The sequence below is a fragment of the Pelodiscus sinensis genome, chromosome 5, assembly GCF_049634645.1.
Source record: "Pelodiscus sinensis isolate JC-2024 chromosome 5, ASM4963464v1, whole genome shotgun sequence".
In the NCBI taxonomy this organism is placed as follows: Eukaryota; Metazoa; Chordata; order Testudines; family Trionychidae; genus Pelodiscus; species Pelodiscus sinensis.
The window spans coordinates 22,528,438-22,553,313 of NC_134715.1; positions in this window are offsets into that span (position 1 = coordinate 22,528,438).

A 24,876-nucleotide genomic window follows, 5' to 3' on the forward strand; every position below is an offset into this window, starting at 1 on the left:
ATTGGGTGTCCCTTATTCTTTTGGAAAAGGGCCAGGAGATCTTTAAATATCAACAGGCCATCTCAGATTAGCAGAAGTGACCACAGAGGAAAAGAGAGCAGCTCAAATCCTTAAGGGTAATTAGAGCTCTAACCTCGAAACTTAGGTGCCAAAGTCCTGTTCTGTGACACTACAGAATCCCTGCTCTGCTGCTGCCTAACCTCGTAGGTGCCTAACCTCACTCAGCACCTACGTAGTTGCTGTAAAAGTTCCCTAGAAGCACAGACACTGACTTCTGAATTTGCCAGTGGATGCTTTTGAAAAGGTGTGCATTGAGAGAGGGAGGGGCTCTGTCAGGTATGTGGGAGTCTCTTTTCAGCATATTTATATACCTCTTTCATATACTAGGTATTGGATAGGGGCATATCGTATCATCATAACAATTTAATCATCATTATATTTTTACCAAATACACAATTACATAATGAGGAATTCCAGTATTAAAATCATTGCACTCACTTACAAGCTGAACTGGGACATTAGTGAAGACAAAGACATTGCATCTCATTGTAGCTTTCCAGATGAAAGCATCAGTAACACTGTGGCTTGGGGGTTTACAATGACAATACATGTAGAAGGGGCCTTGTCCCCTGAACTGTAGCTCTGTCCCCCAGATGCCCTAGCTGTGTTCCAGCCCAGGGCCCTAGTCCCCCATGGCCACTTCCTCCTCTCTGACCCCTCCCCCTGCGCAAATGGTGGGCAAAGCCTTAGGGTGGGGGTAATGTGAGGGGCGGGGCAATGCTCTGGGCCCAGAAAAGATTAATCCAGCCCTGTGGGTGCTAAGCACTCATTTTTTTTCAGCACCCACAGGATGCTTCCAAGTAGCACCACAGCACCTATTTCACTGCAGCACTTATGCAGTCAGCGCCTATGCCTAGAAGCCTATGTTTCTGCCTCTGGGCACATGCAGTACTGCTGCACTCTAAGCATGCAGGGCCTGAGGCAGGTCCCAGTCAAAATCTGGCTGGGAGAGGAGATGCGGTGCTCCCACCCACCTTATACAGGCCGTCCTCGCTATAAGTCCAAGATACGTTCCAAAAAACTTTTGGAACCCTGTAACTTTACGCCAAATGGTTAGAGCACTCTGAAGTGATGTGGCAGACCTATGTTCACTTCCCTCCCCGTGCCTGAAAGTGAGAGAGGATTTGAAAAGGGGGATCCTCCCACACCTCTCAAGTGAATGTGGTCATCACTGAGCTGTAAGTTGAAGAGAACACTTTCATTTTCTCCTGTTGAAGTTGTTCCAGTTTGGACTACACAATTAAAGTCATCTGGGGATTGGAGAGAGACACATTGTAGCTGGTGGCTAAGTGGGAAACATATCAGACATCCTGCCCTAATGGCGCTTTGATTATACATAGAGTGGAACAACTGTCGTCATAGAATCCTAGGGCTGGAAGAAACCTCAGGAGGTCATCAAGTCCAGCCCCTTGCCCAAGGCAGGACCAATCCCAACTAAATCATCCCAACCAGGGCTTTGTCAAGCCGAGACAAAATCCTCTAGGGATGGAGATTCCACCACATCCCTAGGTAACCCATTCCAGTGCTTCACCACCCTCCTAGTGAAATAGTTTTTCCTAATATCCAACCTAGATCTCCCCCACTGTAATGTGAGACCATTGCTCCTTGTTCTGCCATCTGTCACTACTGAGAACAGCCTCTCTCCATCCTCTTTGGAACGTCCCTTCAGGAAGTTGAAGGCTGCTATCAAATCCCCCCTCACTCTTCTCTTCTGCAGACTAAACAAACCCAAATCCCTCACCCTCTCCTCGTATGTCATATGCTCCAGCCCCCTAATAATTTTGGTTGCCCTCCGCTGGACCCTCTCCAATGCGCCTACATCCTTTCTGTAGTGTGGGGGGGAGGGGAGGCATAATGGGACGCAATACTCCAGATGTGACCTCACTAGTGCTGAATAAAGGGGAATAATCACTTCTCTAGATCTGCTGGCAATGCTCCCCCTAATATTCCAGTAGCCTTCTTGGCTACAAGGGTACACTATTGACTCATATCCAGCTTCTCATTCACTGTAATCCCCAGGTCCTTTTCTGCAGAACTGCCACCTAGCCAGTAACAATGCTTTGGATTCTTCTGTCCCAAGTGCAGGACTGTCCACTTGTCCTTGTTGAACCTCATCAGATTTCTTTTGGCCCAATCTTCAAATCTGTCTAGGTCCCTGCCCTCCAGCATATCTACCTCTCTCCCTAGGTAAGTGTCAGCCGCAAACTTGCTGAGGGTGCAATCCATCCCCTCATTCAGGTCATTAATGAAGATGCTGAATAAAACCATCCCTAGAACCAGTCTTTGGAGCACTGCACTTGAAACCAGCCACCAATCAGACATCGAGCCATTGGATCACTACCCAGTGGTCCCAACAATCTAGCCAGCTTTCTATCCACCTTACAGTCCATTTATCCAATCCATATTTCCTTAACTTGCTGGCAAGAATATTGTGGGAGGCCGTATCAAAAGCTTTGCTAAAGTCAAGGTATATCACATCCACTGACTTCCCCATGTCCACAGAGCCAGTTCCCTCATCATAGAAGCTAATCAGATTGGTCAGGCATGACATGCCTTTGGTGAACCCATGTTGATTATTCCTGATCACATTCCCCTCTTCCAAGTGCTTCAAAATGGATTCCTGTTGTACAACTGTGACGTAGTGGGGGTACCTGGCTGGTTTCTATGCTGCTGGCTCTGGGGTAACCCCCACTGGCTGCCGTGGGTACCAGGACCCAGCAAAACAGGATGAGTCACTATGCAAACCAGTATGGCCAGACACCCCCCATGTAGAGGAACAAAGGAAGGTGGAATGCTGCCCTGGCTGGGGGGCAGGGCTGGAAGAGAGTTAGTTAGTTGCTGTCTGAGAGCATGGAGGAGACAGCCTAGGGAAAGGGGCTGGAGTTTAGGGGCCCAGTCTCCCCCATCTCAGGGGGGCCTGAGGCATCCTGGCCCAGCTCTGTGACCGGATTGCGTCTGTGCTGTGCTGTGTCCTGGAGAGGCAATAAACTTCCTCTATTCCACCGGCTGGTGCAGTCTGTTTGTGCCATTTCGGGGTGCAGGAGACGGGGGACCCCCAACCCGCCGTCATAACGTAGGGAGAAGAAAAGGGCCAACAATGTTAACCCAGTCCAATCACAGAAAAAGTCTGGAGTTCGTCACAGAAACTTCAGCCTACTCAGTTCCAAAGCAAACACATTATAATTATTTTCACTTTTTATTAAAGATAAGAAGAAAAAACAAAGCATTTGAAATGGGAAGTATTAATTGAGATATTTGTTTTAATAAATGAACTCCAAGGAAAGGAAATAAGGGACAAGAGAGATTTTAGAAGGAAACCCCCTTTGCTGACTGTGTTAGATGGTATTAAAGACAGTAGTAACGGTCCTTTTCTAGCAAAGAGAAGATGATGGCAGGGATGAGCTGGAAATGCTGCTGTGGACTTCCAATCCTGTTCCATCTCAGGGGGTGGCTGGAATTTAGCTGGAGTGCTGAAAGGGTGATACCATCTGGATTCCTTCCTCTTGTGTGGTCTGGACATCCCTTAGGATCAGGAGGATGAAGGCCTAGAATACCTAAATACATGGGGATGCCAAGCTTGAGGGCACAGTAGCCTCTGTTCCTCTTTAAAGCTCCCCTCCCCTGGTTTCTTTAAGGATCACAAAGGGAATGGTGATTGGAATAACCTGTCCCCTCCATTAGGCCTAATATCCAACACACCAGTTTTAGTTAGTTAATTTCCGGTTCCACATCTTCGGTTGTTAAATCAAGCATGACTTCAACCTAGTCCTGGAATTACAGCAGTGTAGCTTTTTTGTTTGGTCTCTGCCTGGTTGTCTTGCACCTGTTTATAACCAATAGCACTTTAAAGACTAACAAAAGATGTAGATGGTACCATGAGCTTTCAGGGGCAAAACCCACTTCTTATGGTACCATCTACATATTTTGTAAGTCTTTGAAGTGCTACTAGACTATTTGTTGTTTTTAAAAGTTTTTCCTGTTACAGACTAACTCGGCTACCCCTCTGAAGCTGTTGATAACAGTTATTGAAAACAATGACCTATTTTCTCAAACATCTGTTATGATAGGTTATTATATTATCATTTATATTTTGCATACAGCAGAGGGAACTCGAGCAAGGTCTCCTCCCAGGTGAGTGCCCTAAGTATGGAACTAAAAAGTTAAGTGAACATCACCACCTTCCCCTTTTTGATTTATGTAAATGAGGCAGGTGCCTACCCCTCCTGAACTCCAGCAGTATACCACTAGAGGACACAGGCCCCTTCCTATAGCCAGTTTTAAGAACTTAACTCCATGAGCAGGGCTAGACTTAGTCCATTGAGATTGTGTCCTATCTTGTTGGCTACGTTAAGCTGCTTGCCCCATTTGTTTTATATGGAACCCAGCCCACTAACACTGTTCTTGCCATTTTCTAGGCATTACCCTGCTGAGTACTGCAATGCCTAAGTCTCTTTGCAGATCTAGGCCAACACTACTAATCATGCAGCATCCTCCTACACTTGTTTCACTGCAGTGTCAATACTGAATATATATGAATTCCTAACTTCCCAACCCATAGACAAGCGTTTTATCCAGTTAGTTACACTGATGAACTCTTCTGCCCTGAAGAGAAAAATGGAATAACGTAACTGCTCCAATGCAACATCTTCTACTGCTTTGGATTAATAACAAGGACAGGAAATTGCTCTAGTTCCTATCAAGAGCTACAGACACTGGCATCAATGGAGTGATACTAATTTCCATCAGCTGAGCGAATCTGGCCTTATGCTTTGTAGCTCCAAAGCAATAGTTTAAAATCTATTTGAAATCATTTTCTTGCTTTTGGTTTCATTATGGTTTGCCTGCCTTCACGTCTGGATTGGTGACTGGGGCTTTTGGTATAAAGAAAATATGCCTGAAAGATAAAAGAAATTCAGATAAACAATATTTTTTGCTACAGCATTTCATACCACACGCCATCTAACTAGACATCAAAAGTAATATACCCTGCAGTAAGCCCTAAGGGTTCATTTAGAAGTTTATTGGAATCTAGCCACTGCGAACTTGATAAATTGCAGGCACTAGTGACTCCTGTTGAAAACAAAGTGGAAAACATGAATTAACATCAAAGCAGCTAAAATCTGTGTTAGTACGCAAAGCAGACTGAAAACTACCTGGATTTAAATGAAGCTTAAAGTGCAGTAATGTCATTTAGTCCCAAAAAATGCAGGAGGGACTTAAATCATTGGTTAAATATTGTCCGGATTTAGTGCTTAAAGTGGTCTGAAAAAAAGCAGCAGGTCCATCATAATCTGGGATCAGCAGTTTTGGTAAAACAATACTTAGAGCAGCACAGCTCATTTTTTCCTGGGTCTGTGAACCACAGTGACATTACCCTCCCATAGGTTGTCAGGCATTTGGTTTTAATCAGAAATCCCAGTCTAAAAGGGACCCAGTTGGCTCTGTTTAGCATTTTGACCGGGGCATTAAAAGTCTGGTCAGGAGCAGAGTGGGGATATTGAAGGCTCCCTGCCTCTCCTGGCTCCCCAGAAGTGACCAGCAAATCCAGCTCCTAGGCACAGGGATAGCCAGGAGGCTCCGTGTGTTGCTTCTGCCCCAAACACTGGCTCTGCAGCTCCCATTGAACAGGAACCACAGCCAATGGGGCCTGCAGGCATGGGCAATGTACAGAGCCCCTAGCCGCTTTGCCTAGGAACCAGATGCTTCCCAGAGCCATCTGAGGTAAATGCTGTCCGAGGCCACACCACTGTCCCCTGCCCCTTCCTTCACCCCAAACGCCTCATTCCTGGCCCCAGCCCAAATTCCTCATTTCTGAATGCATTCTATAGCCTGCACTCCTAGCCAGATCTTTTGCCTCACCCCACACCCTAGTCTGGTAAAGATGAACAAGTGAGCAATGGTGGGAGACAGTGAGTGACAGAGACAAATGGGAGAGAGTGATGGGGGTGGGTGGGAAGAGAGAGCCTCCAAGAAGGGGTGGACCAGAGGGCAGTACAAGGGTATTCAGTTTTCCGCAATCAAACAGTTGGTAATCCCAATACACACATACAGACACAAACACCATCCCAACAGCAGATTAAAATTTCTTAAAATCCAGGGAAGGTCACAAACTACATGAGAGCCGTTAGGCTTCTCAAAGAGAGAACCATGTCAATTTACTTGGTGAAATGCAAATTGCTTTTGTGTTCAGTAATAGGAGGATAGTTGAATTGCAAATCAAGAGAGCTGAGTTCTAGCCTCAGTTCTGCCACAAACTACCGCTAAATGTAAAGTTTCCAGAATGGAGCCCATTGTCTTCTACAGGGAATGGCAATATGTTTTCTGAGCTAAAGCTTTCCATACTGATATGACACACTCAAATGAAGCAGATGCGCAGTAGAAGTAGATGCCCCAGGGACAGAATATTAAGCATTGTGTAGCCTGAATTCCTGGGGTTTATAACATTTGTGAGATTGTTATGTGATCTCTGCTGTTGTATTTATCTCCCTTTCTCCTTCCTCATGGGTGATAACGTTCCAACATTTATGTAGTGATGTATATGCTCCCTGAAGCTGCTTGTATATATGTTTGAGAGCAGGAATGCGTTCCTACGATGTTCTGTTGCTGTTTTTTTATTTTGTGGCATTTTAAACATTTACACTAAGTAGAGATTTAAATGCTATCACATTTTTACTGTATTTTATTTTGCTCAGGCTTATTAAAACAAGACAGCACTATATTTCACACCGGATCATTTGAATGTATTTAAATAGCACTTCCAAACAATAAATGCATTTAATACTTTTAATTAAGGCTGACTGAGGAATTCAGAAGCAATTTTAAATTTAAGAAGTGTTTTACAACTTTTCTCCTTTCTCTGCTGGGATGCTGGAGCAGCCCTCTGCCTGCGAGTTGTTCAGGCCTGCTGCAGGCAGGGACTGCTACAGCCCAGCCAGAGCAGCCCCTGTCCGTGGCAGTCCCTGTGTAGGGCTGGAGCAGCCCCCTTCCTGTGGCAGGCAGGTAACTGCTCCAGCCCCCACGGGTTAACCAGTTAAACATTCACATCCCTAGTCCAGGCAACATACTTAAGTTCTAGCTCTGAATTTTCCTAAAGTCCAGAGATGTTCATTGTGACAAACTGACTATCTTGAGCAAACTTTATTGAATTAAATTAAAAATAGCTTTAGGGCACATTGTATTAAAATCCAATTGTGTGTTATGCCATTGTGTGCACCTTCTTTAGTAGGGAACGGATGCTACCGTATTTTCTCTGTTATCAGCCCTTTGATGTCGACCCCAGAAGAGGTATGTAGGTATTAAAGTGAATTCTCCAAGGACCAACAGATAATTTTTTTTTAAAAGAAATAGCCTCATTTTAAATTCACTCAGGGCCTTCTACTGATCTGGTAAACAGACCTAGCCTCTAGTTTGTAGAAGGCCCAGCTCCTTTCTGAAGGGTCGGAACAAGTAGGCCTAGCGAGGCCTCATAAAATTGTGGTTGCTTTGAGATGAAGCTGTGATGAACTTGCTCCTGCTATAGTTGGGATGACATTAGGTAGGCTTATTAACCATGCATGTAGGGGTCTATTGCTAATTAATATATTTTTTCCAGTGCTTCTTACCTTAAGAATAAAATAAGCTTCCAGAGAAAGAATTCTGTGAAACTTAACTGTTGACAACCATCTGTTATCAGTCTCTAAAGAAAAAAGCAGGCATGCTTAAGCTCTTTGCGAGGAGTAACAGTGAGGCAGGGAACAGTGCAGCCTAGAACTACCATCAGCAGAAGGAAATGAAACATCTCCACCCAAGAAAGACAATGGTTGGGTAGCCAAAAGTCTAAGTGTCTTAGACCACCAACAGGAAATACAGGTGCCGTTGTCCTGTACTGTGACATTTAGCACCAGGATTTTGGATCAAGCCCTTGTAGAGAGAAACCTAACACTAATCTAGCTGCACCACTGTAATCTCTCTCGTGTAACCGCTCTAAACCAACAGGAGAGCCATAATAAATCCACCCCCAAAAAGCTGGGATAGCTATGTCAGTGTGTGAAGCTCATCAACAAGGTGCTGTCTACCCCAGCACTTCCACCCGTGTAACTTATGTCGCTCGGGGTGATTTATTCACACCCCTGAGCAACATAATTTGCAACTTAAACCCCTTCAATGCATTAACAACAATCTACAACCTGTTCTAGAAAATGACCTGTCACTCTCAGGCCTTGGGGGACAGGCCAATCCTCGCCTACAGACAAGCCCTGAACCTCAAATAAATTCTTTCCAGTAACCATACAGCACACCTCCATTATACTCATCCAGGAACCTGCCCCTGCAATCAACACCAATGCCAACTCTGTCCACACATCTATACCAGCGATATCATCACAGGACCTAATCACAAACCACTACCTCAGAAGCTCATATAACTGAGCATCCACTAATGTGATCTGTGCCATCAAATGCCAGGAATGTCCTTCTGCCTTGTATATTGGCCAAACTACACATTCTCTCTGAGAAAGAATAGACACAAATCAGATATCCAAAAAGACAATACACAGAAACCTGTTGGGGAACATTTTAACTTGCCCAGGCACTCAATGGATCTCAAAGTCACTGTATTGTTTCAGGCCAATTTCACAAGCCAACTCTACCAGGAGGCCTCAGAGCTCAACTTCATTTACAAGTCTGATTCCTTCAACAGCGGTATGAACAAAAACATTGGATGGATAGCTCGCTACATCCTAATGACAGAAAAAACCCAAACAATGGGTACTTAAGTACACTTAGTACTTTTGCTATCCACTTCATGTAGCATGGACACTCTAATTGACTATTCCTTTCCTTTTTTTCCTATCCTTTTTCCTTCTCTCTTCCCCTCCCCCAGCCATCCACTATTTACAGTAGACTTCCGATAATTTGGCAACTTTGGGATCTAGGTGGTGCCGGATTATCAGCTATGCCAGACTATCAGGAGGTACTACTTTATATACACACTTCAACACTAATACAGTCACTTAAACAAAACACAAACTTAAATCTATAATTTTGTTTATTTGCCATGCTGCACAACTACTCATCTGATGAAACCCGTGCTTCATCATCCGTGTTATCAAGATCTTCCTCTGCTTCCATGGGGGTGTCAACAACAATAGGCTCTGGTGGTGGTGGTGAAGGCAAAGGCCGAAATATCTTCCATGCCCTTGCAAACATATCCCTGAGATCGGCTTGCTTAGAGAACTGACTTCTTGGTATAAAAGTTATTCAGAATAATATGAAAGTTCATCACTTCAGTTGCATTATATTGGCTGAAACTCTGCAAATTCAAAGAACTTGGAAATAAAATCAGTTGCCTCTCGCCAGGTATATTTTGCTCTCTCCGTCACTTCCTCCTCTTCTTCTTGAGGTTTTTGTGGATTCACAATACTTTCAATGATAGCAACATCACTCAAAATTTCCACAGCTGGTTCGTCTTTGTCCATATCAAGCCATTGTTCAATCTTATTTTCTGTGAGCTTTGCAACAGCATTCTTCTCAGGGACATTTTCAATTGTTTCTTGTATGTCAGTAATGCATTTAGGCCTAACATTAAAGCCATAAAATTGCTCTTCATCGGAAGAATCATCACAAAACATGATGCTAGGCCAAAGTTTCCTCCAACATTTTCATACAGTAGCCTTCTTTACGTCTTTCCAAGCCAATGCAGCCACATACACAGGGTCCTTAAGGTTGAAATCGGATTGAAATTCAGAAACACTGCAGTCAGTATTTACCAGCTTTTGGACAAAAGACCCCCTGTAGAAACACTTAAAGTTCTGTATCACGCCTTGATACATAGGTTGGATCAAAGGCATCACATGCGCTGGCAAATACATAGCGAAAATATTTCCACTAACAAGCTCCAAAGTGGGCGGATGCGCTCGACAGTTATTGAGCAAAATAACAGCTTTACTATCCTCCTTAACTGCGGACACAAAATAATTAAAAAACCAGTCCTTAAAGATTTCTGCCATCATCCAAGCATTCCCCTGTGCCTCGTAAATCACTGGCAAACTCGTAAGATTTTTAAATGCCCTAGGCTTTTTGTACTTCCCTACAACAAAACGCTTAAGTTTGTGTGTGCCTGATGCATTTGCGCATACCAGAACTGTAATGCGGTCTTTGTTCATTTAGAAGTCATAAGCAGCTTTTTCGCCACCACCAACCAGAGTAGAGATCAGCAAACAACGCTATAAGAGCCCAGTTTCATCGGCATTGTATATTTGGGAAGGCGACAAACCGTGTTTCTCCACCAACTGCTCAAAAATAGCGCGATACTCCTCAGAGGCTACATGATTGGCAGACTTTTGCTCATGACCAGGTCTCGACAAATCCGTTTATTTACTCGCCTGTGGCAAGTAGATTTCAGCCGGTCGCCCCGTTCACCGGCGGTGCGCAGATGCGCAGTGTGGGTCTGGCGCATGTGTGGTACGGGGCTGGCAAGTGGATTTTGCCGCAGTTTGTCAAGCCCTGCTCATCACCGATATCTAACTTACAGATCCCATGCCGATACTTAAAATTATGCAACCAACCTTCTGAAAACACAATTCACTAATGTTCATTTCACTGTGAAACTATTTTGCTTTCTCTATGAGCACTGGCCCAGTAATGGGCCTACCGTCAGAATGCTTTGCACTAAACCACTTAAAGCCACATCCAACTGCGCCATCTTAGGTCTTTTCAGAGTTTGCCGTACCTCGATACGTTTAGTAGGCACTTCACTTTCAGCAACAAATACTCACAGCATATCTTCCTGTTTCTTTATGTCATAGATTGTCGAAGATCCAATGTTAAATTAACTCATGATAATGTGCTGATTTATGCCTCTTTCTAGCATCTTTATAATCTCTAATTTCTGGATCAATGTCAGTATTACATGCTTCCTTTTTACACTTTTCTTACCACTACCACTAACACCTTCATTCACCTTTGACTCCATTACTACTGTACACACAGATGGGCGAAAATATTCAAATGTCAAAACAGCACTGTCCAGCACCATACAATGCCAGTGGCAGACTGACTTAATCCCTTCTGGTTTCACTCAGTTCAGCTGCTGCCTTGTGACTTGTTTTTAGCAGAAGCTCACTCACTTGCCATTTTGATGCCAGACTATTGGGAGTGCCGTACTATTGGAGTTTTACTGTATTTAAGCTATGTCTACACTGCAAAGCTTTTCCGGGATACCAGAATGTGTCCGCTTTTTTGGAAGTTTCCGAAAAAGCAGATGCATTCTTTTGGCATCTCTGTATTCTACATTGTATGAGGAATAAGGGATGTTCCAAAAGAGGAGGTTTTTCCGAAATTTGGCACCATGTAGATGGGCCAAATTTCAGAAAAGCCTCTTCCAAAAAAAAAAGCAGAAAAAGATACGCAAATTGCGGATTGCAATTTGTGTATCTTTTCCCGATATAACCCTACAGTCTAGACATAGCCTTAGAAACTAGACTTTTAATAATTTCATTTATCTAAAGAAGTGGGTTATGCCCATGAAAACTCATGATACCATCTATGTTTTGTTAGTCTTGAAGGTGATGCTACACTATTCATTTTTTAAAAGTTTTATAGTGATGTATGGCTTACTAGTTCTTGCTACCATTTGTTTGCCAGGTATCTGTTTCAAGTTACAGAACAGCTAGGTACTATCATAATAGAAGACATTTTCTATAATCATGTCATTGCTTTTTCTTTTGTATGTTACTTAAGATTTTTAGTTGAGTGACCCATCTATAGAATTAACGTTTTATTGCAAGTTTCCCCTCACTTAGCCTTCTGCAAATGACAATCATTTATAGCTGTGCTGCTTTGCTAAAGCTTTTACAATGATGCCACTGCTGATGTTTACTTTCCTATTTTAAAATAATTTACTATGCATGGTCTCAATGAGTTGGCTTAGACTTAGGGCTGACTTTAGCAACTGCGGGGCCCGATTCCGGAGGCGGGGCAATGCATGTGCCCTGCGCCTGGGGCGGTACGTACCTGGGGCGGCACTGCGCGTGCGCCATGCATCCAGAGCCCCGCACATGCGTTGTGTCCCCCAGATGGCATTGCGCATGCTCCGCACGCCTGGGGCCCAGCGCATGTTCTAGTTAGACTACTTTTAGAGTCAAGTACTACTCAATGTGAGTAAAAGTGGCAGAATTTGGACTGTAATGATAAGCCAATTTGGGCACTACAGGTCAAATCTCTAAAATCAGGGACTCTCTGGCCTGGCAATATCCATGGTCCGGTAGGACCATGAGTATTATTGGACCAAAGCGCCCTGGTTGGCCAGGTTCAGAAGCACAGTCCGGGGTGCTCTGATAGTGGGGATCCCAGCCCCAGCAGGGCCAGCACAGTGGAGAGTATAGCCCTGACCAGGGCTGGAGTCAGCTGGGTGTGCAGCCCAGGCCGGTGCTGTGAAGGTGGGGGCGCAGCCCCAGCCAGGACTGGAGGCAACGGGGCCAGCTCCTAACTGGAGCTGGCACAGTGGGGGACACAGCCCCAGCCAAGCCTGGCACAATGGAGGGCTGGAGGCAGCAGCAGGGAGCGCAGCCGCACTCGGAAGCGGAGCCTACAGTCAGGTGAGGGAGCACTGCTCTCTCCTTGTCTGGCTAAGTCCATCGTTCAGGATAACTCATGACTCAGGTCCCAAGGGTGCCAGGTAAGGGAGGTCTGACTTGTACTAGCTTTTATACTACTATAGTAGCTATTATTATTAACTACTATAACTCTATTACTTCCTTCAGAATTTGGGGAGTTCTAATGGAGTTGAGACCTCGGAATTAGAATCTTGCACAGATGGTAACCTTACTAAATAAATATTTTCAGATTTAAATTTGATAAATAATTTTACAGTATTATTGAACTAACAGAGCTGCAGGATGGAAACAATAAGAAATATACAAGGGAATGAAACATGAGAGCAGTTTAAACCTTGGAGATTAGTTAGTTATCTTCATGTAGCTATGATAAGAACATTCAGTAAAACTGATGGTATCAAATGGTACTTATACAGCTTTAATCAGCAGCATCTGCCCTGTGCATCACCTTCCTGTTTGAACAATTCCTTTGCTTCAAAACCACTTACAGAATTTCTACTGCAGGAGCAAGTGCCAGATGGATGCAGTATTATTAGCAAAGCAGATTAGTGTGGGGGAGGGAAATCAACACTACAGATATGTATAGAAAGTGTTAAATGACATAGAAGCTATCCCATACATACAACAGCACTTAGTGTGCAGTCTTTTGAAATAAGATTTCATAAACAGCTACCTCATCCTATCAAGGTGGGTATTCAAACTGTATAATTAAATTAGTGAGCTGCAGACTACACCTAGCAAGGCAGAATTATGAAAAAATTTCAAAGGGAGGGTGAGATTTAAGGGTTTGCAATGTAAGGCTTCACTTTTGCAAACCCTCTACACATCAAGCTTACTAGGAGTTTGATGCAGGGAAGCTTGCAGAATAAGGGTTTATTAAAAGGCCATTCTTTCTGAACTACGTCCAAAATATTCCAATAGAATACTTTCCCATCTACTCTCCCTCTTCCCATCCCTGATTCCCCAATAAATTGTTAGCTAAAACCCATATCGAATTAAAAGTGAAAGGGGTAGAGAACAATGGGGGAATGAAAATATTGGTTCTAAAAAAAAGCTTTAACAACATTAAGCATGGGTGATAATGTGTCCTCAAAGGATTTTTGAAATTCCCCACTGTTTACTATCTGAATCATAAGTGCACTGAAAATGTGAATTATTGACTTTCTGGATGAACAATAATGGAATGTTACCAGCCAGCAAGAAACCAGATTTGATTACACTGGGGAAATTTTTCTAACATTTTTTCATTCAGGTTTAACTTTAATTTTGAAATGTGCAGCTACACAGCAGGGCTTAATTTGAAATACATTATGCAAATTGAGCTACGTCAATTGCATAGCTTATTTCAAAATAGCTTATTTTGAAATTGGGAGCATCTACACAGCACTTATTTTGAAATTGAGCGCTCTTCCTGTGACTTCCCTTAGTCCTTGTACAATGAGGGTTACAGGAATCAGAGTAAGAAGTCCTCCAGCTTGACAGTATTTCGACATTATGTAACTGCCGGCCATGTCGACACAGACTAAGTTATTTCAAAAGAGGAAGTCACTCACTTTGTGCAGTAACGATGGCTCTTCGAGGTGTGTCCCCGTGGGTGCTCCACGTCTGGTGTCAGGCTGGTCCCGGCGCCGCAAATCGGAGCTTGCCAGAGCTGTGTGTGTGTGTGTGTGTGTGTGTGTGTGTGTGTGTGTGTGTGTGTGGCCGGACTGCACGTGCGCGAACCGGTTTCGCGCCTTTCATCTGCTGCGCGCGGTCCGGCGCCCGCCAGTTTGTCTCACCGCCTATCTGAAAGACAGAAAAACAAGATTCCGAAGCGGGGAGGAGGGCAGGTCATGGAGCACCCACGGGGGGACACCTCGAAGAACCATCGTTACTGCAGGAAGTGAGTAACTTCCTCTTCTTCTTCAGGTAGTCCCCGTGGGTGCTCCACGTCTGGTGACTCCGAAGCAGTAATCTCAGTTAGACGTGGGCATCAGAATCGGGATTCTGAACACTAGGCAGCACTGCCAAGGCTACCGCTGAGTCAGAGGAGAAGTGCTGAACAATTGCATAATGCCTTGAAAAGGTGGAAGTAGAAGACCAAGTCGCCGCTCGGCAGATGTCCCACAGGGGGACTCCTTTCACGAAAGCTGCCGACGCAGCAACTGCTCGTGTCGAGTGGGCCCTAGGCTGCGACGTGAGCGGCTTCTTACAAGTGGTATAGCAAGTCATAATACAAGAGACAACCAGTTTAGAAATACGCTGGGCCGATAAAGACTTGCCCTTAGAAGGCCCTGATGTCGAAATGAAGAGACGATCCGTCTTACGCAGAGTACAGGTTCTATCTATATAGAATGCCAAGGCTCTACGAACATCAAGGGTATGCAAAAGGGCATCACGCTGAGCGGTATGAGGTTTTGGATAGAAACATGGCAAAACGATTGGCTCATTTATATGAAAATCTGTGCAGACTTTAGGTAGAAAGGCTGGATGAGTCCTCAGTATCACTGATTCCGCATTAAACACTGTATAGGGAGGTGTTGACATCAAAGCAGCTAATTCGCTCACCCTCCGTGCCGATGTAATGGCAAGAAGAGTACCTTCATTGTAAGTATTGACATGGGTACCGTGGCCGACGGTTCAAACGTTGGTCGTGTTAGGACATCAAGCACCAGGTCAAGACTCCATGCTGGTGGTGGAGGCCTACGTGGTGGGTTAAGGTTAGCCAGTCCTTTGAGAAATCTAGTCATCATGGGATGGGAAAAAAACCGACTTGCCTTCAACGGGATAGTGAAAAGCAGCTATCGCCGCCACATGAACTTTAAGTGATGAGATGGAGAGTCCAGTCCACTGTAGCTGGAGGACATAGTCCAGTAAAACATGTAGTTGTGAAACAAGAGGGTCTAGAAGCTTAGGAGCATACCAGCGCACGAACCTAGACCACTTGGACCGGTAAGTTTTCCTAGTGGAATCCTTCCTGCTGTGTAAGAGAACACGCTTCACCTGGTCCGAACAAAGGTTCTCGGACGCGCTGAACCATGTATCATCCACGCAGTCAGGTGCAGAGTATCCAGCTTCGGATGAAGCAGGGAGCCATTCTGTTGTATGAGCAAGTCCGGTAGGTAAGGCAATCGGTGCGGTACTCGTACGGAGAGCTGCAGAAGAGTTGAGTACCATGGCTGTCTGGGCCACGCTGGGGCTATGAGTATTACTCATGCCCTGTCCATCATGATCTTCTCGAGTACTCTGGGAATGAGTACAACAGGGGGGAATGCATACAAAAGTGATGTGCCCCAATGAAGGAGAAATGCATCTCTCAGAGAGTGGTTGCCCAGTCCTCCTCTGCAACAGTAAGCTCTGCATTTCGCATTGGCACGCGTGGCAAACAGATCTATCACCGGAAAGCCCCACGGATGGGAGAGAGGTAAGAGGACATCCGTGAGGATCACCCACTTGTGGTCTTGAGGGAAATGTCTGCTCAGCGCATCCGCAGTGGTATTGTTCGCACCCGGTAAGTATGACGTGACTATAAAAATGTTGTTTTGAATGCACCAGTTCCAGAGGCGGATCGCTTCTGTACAAAGTGAACGGGATTGGGCACCCCCCTGTCTGTTCACATAATACATTGCCACTACATTGTCTGAGAATTCTCACGACAGTGCCTCTTATGTGTAACTTGAAGTGTTTGCAGGCATGAAACACCGCTCGGAGTTCGAGAAAGTGGATATGGAGCATCATCTCCGCTGTGGACCAGCAGCCTTGAGCTGTTTTTGCGCTCATGTGGGCACCCCAGCCGATGAGAGAAGCATCTGTGGTTATCTCCACTGACGGCTGCGGTGCGTGGAAGGGGACTCCTGACAGCATGTTGTTGCGACCGGTCCACCATAAGAGGGAGTCTTTGACACGTGCAGGTAGCACCACGGTCTTGCGGATGCTGTGCCTGGTCGGATTGTATACCGTGCTTAGCCAGTGCTGTAGACACCTGATGTGTAGCCTTGCGTGGCGGACTATGATTGTAGTCGATGCCATATGACCCAGAAGCTGGAGGCATACACGTACTGGGAGCGTTGGAGCTTGCAAGACTGTTTTTATCAGGTCTTGCATAAGTTGAAAACGCTCGACTGGCAGATGAACTCTTTCTGAGTCGAGACGCGCTCCTATGAAGTTTAGAATTTGTGTAGGTTGCAGACGTGATTTTTGAATGTTCACAATAAGGCCGAGGGAGTTGAACAGATCCCGAGTTGCGACCACCGTGTGATGTGCCTCTGACTGGGTGTGTCCCTTGATGAGGCAGTCGTCGATGTAGGGGAAAATGGAGACTCCTGTTCTGCGTAGATGGGCAGCCACTACCGCCAGTGTTTTGGAGAACACCCTCGGGGCTGAGATGAGGCCGAAAGGTAGTACCCTGTACTGGAAATGGTCGTCGCCCACTACGAATCTCAGAAAACGTCTGTGCGCTATGTGTATTGTCACATGGAAGTATGCGTCCTGCAAATCTAGAACTGCGAACCAGTCTCCTTTGTTTAGTGCTGGCATAATCTTGGCCAGCGTGGTCATTTTGAAGCGCTGCTTTCGGATGAAACGATTTAGACTTCTCAGGTCGAGGATGGGTCTCCACCCCCCAGATTTCTTGGGTACTAGGAAATACCTGGAGTAAAACCCTTTCCCCCGGAATTCGGCGGGTACTCGCTCTATGGCTCCGATCTCGAGCAGGTGAAAAACTTCTTCTCGAAGAGCTGCCCCGTGATATTGGTCCCTGAGAAGGGAGGGGGTGGGAGGGGTAGTAGGGGGGACTGAGGCAAATGGGATTGTAAGGCCTGATGATATGACCTCTAGGACCCATCGGTCCGAGGTAATGCTGGCCCATTGATGAAGAAATGGCCTCAGGCGGTGGTGGAATAAAGTGGTGGCAGGCTTTAGTGTGTTGACCAGTGGAGATGTGTTCGAGTCCCCCGCACAGGAGTCAAACCTGTTGCTTCTGAGGAGGCCGAGCTGAAGAGCGATTCTGCTGCTAATGTTTGCGCTGAGGGCACTGTCTAAATCTAGGTTGGTCAGATCCACGCTGCTGTTGCTGCTTATAAGGGAAGTAATCATATCTCCTTTGAAAGGGGTAGTATCTCCTGCGTTTGCAAGGTGGCGTGTACATCCCTAGAGACCGAAGGGTAGTACGAGAATCCTTGCCAGAATGGAGAACCTCACCGGTAGTGGAGGCAAACAGATTTTGACGATCAAAGGGTAAATCTTCCACTTCGGACTGCAACTCCTTAGGGACTCCCGCCAACAATAACCAGGAAGCTCTTCGCATCACAATACCTGTTGCCATTGCTCGAGCGGCTGTGTCGGCAACGTCCCCGGTGATCTGAAGCGATGTTCTACATGCAGTGAACCCTTCTTGGACAACTGCTTTAAGGAGAGACCTCTTATTGTCAGGAAGATGTTGCCTAAGTTCTGGGAGCTTGAAGTAGTTGTCAAAGTTATGGTTTGACAAAAGAGCAGCATAATTGGCAACCCGCAGGAGCAAGGTTGAGGAGGAGTAAACTTTTTGGCCAAAATAGTCCAATTTCTTTGTATCCCTATCCGGTAGGGAAGTTTTAAATTGGGGCATCTTACTCTTATGGCAAACAGCATCCACTATCAGGGAATTTGGCTGTGGGTGATTAAAACAGAAAATCCAAACCTTTGGATGGGACAAACTACTTTTTATCCACTTTTTTATTGGTGGGAGGTATTGATGTTGGCATCTGCCAGATGTCCTGTGCTACTTCCATGATAGCATCATCTATCGGGAGGGCAATCTTTCGTTGTTGTTTAGGATGTAAATTCTTGAATAACTTATGCTGTTTAACCTGGGACTTAGTAAGTTGTACTTCTTGGGATTGCGTGACACGTTTAAAGAGGTCTTGGAATTCTTTAAGATCGTCCGGAGGTGACGTTTCGCCCAGAGACACCGGTTCATCCATGGAAGGCACAGATGAGCAGGCTTTAGGAGACATGTCCGGGTCAGTTTCTGAGAGTTGCCCTTCCTCTACATCTGACATTTGTGATCGGGGTACCAGAGAACGAGAAGGTATCGTACGTCGTAGCGGGGAGTGTTTGAGAATCTCTGAATGAACGGAATGTGGGCTAGTAGAACAACAGGGACATGGAGACCTGCGATGAGATCAAGAATGACTGCGATGAGATGATTCAATATAGTAAGGTCTATGATTGTGGGTATAACGTCGGTCAGACCCTGCAGGTGACGAACGTCTAGAAGACCTAGTACTGCTATACCTGACATAATAGGTACTTCGTGGTGAACGAATCGGTGAGCGAGAGCGTCTTGTAGGAGAACGAGATCTAGAGCATCCCTGGTGTGAGCAGCTATGCTCTCTATAATAATGGCCATGAGGGGAAAGACTTCGCTGATGATATTTCCTCTGATCTCTTGCATGGCGTGTAGAAACACAAGGGTCAGGAGATGGGTCCCGAGAAAACCCTGGAGAGGTACGCAGGGAGATTTCCTGGGTATTTGATTTTGATGCTGCAAGCTGTCCAGAGCCTGGGGACTGAAGGGTTAAAGGCTCAGAAGGAGGAATCTGGGCAGGAGTTTGCTGCGACAGGTGCCGGTGCTGGGGACAGCTCCGTGTGAGGAGCAGTGATTGAAGGCATTTCAGCACCCGGTGCGGACAGGTCCGGTGCCGCTGTAGCTGTCCCTTTAAGAAGCCCTTGTGCAGATTGCGGTGCTGGCGGCTGCCGCTATCGGGGAATGCCTGCCGGTTTCTTTGCAATAGGAGCACGGGTTACCCTCGAGCCCGAGGTACCCGGCTTATCACCTGCGCTCACCTGCGATTGTGGAGCAGCTGGCAGGGAATGAGCGGGGGAGGCTCTCTTCCTTTTTGGTGAAGGCACAGCCTCGGAAGGAGCACTCCGCTTTTCAGCTGTGGGGTCTGAGGCAGAGGATCCTGAAGCAGTAGAAGGCAGGAGAGCCTTATTGAACAGGATCTCTTTTAAACGATGCTCCCGCTCCTCGCGGGCTCTGGTCGTCAAGCTGGCACAGTGGGTGCACTTCTGGGGGATATGTGCCTCCCCAAGGCAACGGACACAAGCCGAGTGTCCGTCTGATACCGGCATTGGCTCAGTGCACCTGGCGCATTTTTTAAAACCAGGGGAGCCTGGCATTTTGCACTGTGAAAGGGCTGAATGTTCGCGCCTCCTAAATGCCGCCGCTTTTGTCACTGGCTTTCTTTCCGCTTGTACTTCTTTATCACAAAGGTTATTATTTCTCTTTTTTTTACACTGTTAGTTTAAAACATTAAGAGTAACAGGGAGAAACGGTGAATGAGGGAAACGTCTTTCTCGCAGTTTGTTCAGGGTTTTGTTTTTGTTTGTTTTCTTCTTTTAAACAACAAGTCCACAACCCGGGCTAAACAAGGAACGGTTTTATTCTTTTCAAATTTCCCCTCAGGTAGCTGCCTGAAGGAGAAGGAGAACCTCTGTTTGAGGAGAAAGGGGGAGCTCAGTCTGCGACCCAAGGCGGATGAGAAGAACTGGCGGGCGCCGGACCACGCGCAGCAGATGAAAGGTGCTTAACCAGCTCGCGCACGCACGGTCCGGCCACACACACACACACACACACACACACACACACACACACACACAGCTCTGGCAAGCTCCGATCTGCGGCGCTGGGACCAGCCTGACACCAGACGTGGAGCACCCACGGGGACTACCCGAAGAAGAATAACGAGTTATTTTGAAATAATGTTGCTGTGTAGACGTACTCTTAAGAAAAGGATAGAAATCTGGGTTTTCAGGTTTGATCATAAAACTAGACCCCTTAGCTTCAGAACTAGTTTCCTCCTCATAAAATACATAAGATTATTGCACTTATTGTGAAGGTTTATCTACTTTAATATTTTTTAAAGTATTCATTTACTCACCAGAGGGAAAACAATTACTTAGTAATGCAGTTGAAGAAAATCATGTCATTATGTTCACAGCAAGTGCAATATGATCTGAGCTCCTTATAAATATGTGAATATAAAGAGACTAGGATATCCTGCAAGAAATAATTATTCCAACAGAAGCAAGTGAATAACCAGCTCCCCATGGAACTTAACTGCTCTTGAGATAAGTCAGAAATTCATCCCTTCATCTGTTTTAAGTCAAACCTTTAAATGTAGCTGTCCTCTCTTTTCCAGGAAAAGGATCCAAAATATTACACACATGCGCGCGCGCACACACACACACACACACACACACACACACACACACTATTTGTCTTCTTTCCTCCCACTACCTTTCCCTTTCTATTAGATATCTAATGCCAGCTGCTTGAGTCCACCATCATCACTGCTTTAAGCCTGTGCAGTGAGACCTTAGTTCACCTCTATTTTGCATAATGCAAGTAAGCACAGTATCCTGGGTGCTCCGACACAAAGCAAATAAAGAAGCACAGTAGAAAAGGGGTCAGACAAGACGCAGTGGACTAAAAACAGTGTCATCTCTTTCTCTGCTCACTAAAATCTCCATTGTAAGGTCATAAAATAAACCCAACACATCCTCTGTGGGGGATAAACTAAAATAGACCATTTCCATAAGGGAAATGATGAGTCCTTCATTATACCCTACAGATGGGCTTCTGGTTTTGTGTGGCAAATGGGGGAAAGAAAATCTGAGTAGAGAGCTCTCCTCCAAGACCACTGTTCCCCAAACATTTAGAGTACTAGGCTCACATGCTGTAAAAGATCTCAACTAACATGGCTGTTCAGATTATCTGGTAGCCAGAACCCAAACCGCATAGGCCTTGATAGAGCAATTTTACTGATCTGAATAGAAGAAAGGGGTTTCAATCTTGTCAGCAAAGGCATAACGAGATCCAACTAGTCGACAGTGAAGTTAAGAAATTCGGCCTTAAAATGAAAATCAGTTTCTAGTAGCAATGACAATTAAACATTTAAATAATTTGTCAGGAGAGGTAGTAGACTCACCATCACTTGGGAGTCTTTAAAATGAGACTAGATAGTTTTCCATCCAGCTTCAAGGAGAAATGCTCCAGTCTGTGAAAGCAAAGGTCAGGCAGAATAGTCATGGTGGTGTCTTCCGGCCTTGGAATCTGTGAAGGAAGCAAGGGATTCATGGGGAGAACAGGTTTGCTTGGATTGCCCTCGACACAATAATAAATACTTACATCTCTGCACTGAAACATTTACTACAATCCTAGCGCGTGCGTCAGAGTTTTAGCTAGTTACCTGCAGGAGTCAAGAAGGAATCCACCTGCCTCCACCCTCCCACAGTGACAATTGACAAAATGTATTGTGGATTAAGTTGGGTTTTTTCACCTTCTTCTGAAGCATCAGATAGTGCCCACAGCTGGAGATGGGATACTGGACTGAGTGGATCGGAGAGGCACAGATCTTTCTGACTTGCTCAGCTAGGGTCAAACGGACAGCCAGATTTGGGGATTGGGAAGGAATTTTCTTTAAGCCACAGTGTTTTTTTTCTTCATCTTCCTCTGTAGTGTAAGGCATGAATTGCTTAAGACAGTCTGGACATATTTTACCTAATCAGTTCCCAGTTATTGCAGTGAACAATGGCACTTTGGTCTCTCCTATTCTCTGCCTATGGCCAACAGTGGTTTATCGTCTCCTAGGGGCTGAAGTGCTTTAACCACATCAGTCATTGGGCTTGCCAGAGGGATGACTGGATGACCTGCAGTAGTCTGTGAGATACAGGAAGACAGAATAAATGATCTAATGCTGTGGTGTCCAACAAGTTAGCCATGTGGCTATTTGGCCAGTTGAATGCAACTAGTGAGTTGGTTGGATGCCATGGATCTAATGGGTCCTTCCAGCCTTCAAGGCTATGAAACTGTGCATTGCACTTGTGCTCCATGCAGCTGGATTATTGTGACAGCGTGTTGGGGTTCTCCTGCCTCCTGCACCCCAGTAGTGGCATGAACAGACTCCACCAGCCAGTAGAATAGAGGGAGTTTATTGCTTTTCCAGGATACAGCACAGCATAGATATAATCTGGTTACAGGGATAGGCCTGTGATGCCTAAGTTCCCCTTGAGATGGGGGAGACTGGGTCCTTAAATCCCAGCCCCCTTGCTCAAGCTGTTTCCTCCATGATTCCAGACAGAAACTACCCAACTCTCTTCAGCCGTGCCCCCCAGACAGGTGTTGGTCTCCGCCCTCCTTTCTTTGTCTCCCTCCCTGGGAGGCTGAGCCTGGGTGTCTGGGTTAATACACATTTGGGAGAGTCAGTGAGAATCTCACATCACAGCACAGGGGGACCCCGGGTCACAGAGCATACAGCACCCCCACTACTCCACAATTATACACAAACTAATTTCCAAGTGGACTCAAAAAGGGTTACCCACTCCTGCCAGGCAAAGCTCATTTCAGGAACTCAATTTAGAGATGTCTCTTACATACCTCCACCCCTCTTGGGCAAGGTCAGATCTGAAGTGAGGTTGTAGTTGTCTGCTAGGGTCTTAAAAGGGGTGAAGGAAAGGCAGTGTTTTTAGTAACTAATATCACCTGAGAGTCCAGGAACAAGTCACAGCTTCAGAGGCCTTCCCCCACATGGCAGACGTCACTGCACTGGAGGCCATGTATCTGCTCTGCATCTCTCAGACACTTGGAATCTTTTGGAGTAACACAGTGGATGTTGCTTGTGATCTGGAAAAGTGCTACAAGTTGGACCTCCTTGGTCTGGCACCTTTGGGACCTAACTGGTCCCAGGTAAGGGATTTTGCCAGATCAGGGAAGGTAATTTCTGAGCGCTCTTTGCCACAGGCTCCCACCTCCCCCCAGCCATGGCCCAATTGCCAGTCTTCCAGCCAGCTTTCCCCCTGCCGCCAGCCCCTCCATGTGCAAGGTTCCTGGCCTCTCTGTGGTCAGACCCAGCCTTAGGACAAGGTGAGTGAGGCTGTTGCCTTCAGGGCCCCATGCTTCCCGGAGCCTGCCCATGCGCCTGCTCGCTTGCTGCTCTGGCTGGGAGCCACCTGGCCATGTGGCACAGCCAACCACAGCCTGACACTTTGGGCCCCACAAACTCTTTAGCTGGGTCTGACCATGGCAGCCCTGCCACTGTTCGCACAGCCCTACTCCTGGGCTCCCGGCCCCATGGGGCAGCTACCCCAGTAAGGTCCAGTTGCACCACTGAGCTTCAGCCTTGTTGGGGCATCTCTGCTGCCTCCCACTTCATTGGGAAGCTCCACTAGATAGCAGTGGGGCTGCTGGGCTCTTTGCTGCACCACCAGGCAGCCCTACTCCCAGCTTCCTGGCCCCGCCACCAGGCAGTCCCACAATTGGGTTTCTGGCCCTGCGGGGCAGCCCCGCTGCCTCCTAGTTGCACTAGGCAGCTGTGCCATTAGGGGGAGTGGGATTACCAGGCTCTTTGCCCCACTGATGGGCAATCCCACTGCCTCCTAGTCTTGCTGGGTGGTTTTGCCTCCGGGTGGCAACCTTACTGGGAAGGTCCCCCCGTTATCCCTGTAGTGTTGCGCCCTGGTGGCAGCCCTGCTGCTGGGCTACCAGTTTCACTGCTACAGGGCAATCCCACTAGGGGACCCCAGCCCCACTGTAGGGGTCCCAGCCACCAATCTTCCATGGGACTCTCTGGGCCTGAGCATCTCTGGTCCTTCCAGACCAGGGATGTTGCCAGACCAGAGTGTTCTGATTAAGAGAAGTTCAACCAGTATAATCCTTTGGGGGAAGCAAGGCACCTGTTGCCTCAAACAAGCAGTAACACCCAGCAAGCTATCCCAGCTACCTCTGTCAAGACTGTAAATCCCTTCCATCCTTCTGTGATGGATGCTTGGTCCCATCCACACAGAAGCTCGATACCAGCCACATATCTAACAAAAGGGAAGTTCCCCACTAAGATGTGTATGGTTTACAAAAATACTAGTGGCTGAACAGACTGGTTAAGATGGAAATCTAATAGCATCTTTGATAAAAACTTTGGGTGTGATCATAGGCAGACCTTGTCTTGGAAATATATTGTAAGTAGAAGGTGTGCCATCAATACTCTGATTTCTAATAGAGATAGCTATTAGAAAGGACATGTTCATAGGTTAGTGAAGCAAGGAGCAGATCACCATAGCTCCAGAAGGAAGTTCCATAAGGACCAGGTTGAAATGCCATGCAGCAGCAGGATTCTTTACCTCCAAGTTAAAATTCCCCGGACACTTAAAAAAAAAAATCTTGAAGGCATAAGGCGTACAAAACAGACAGCCCCTCGAATAGGGAATG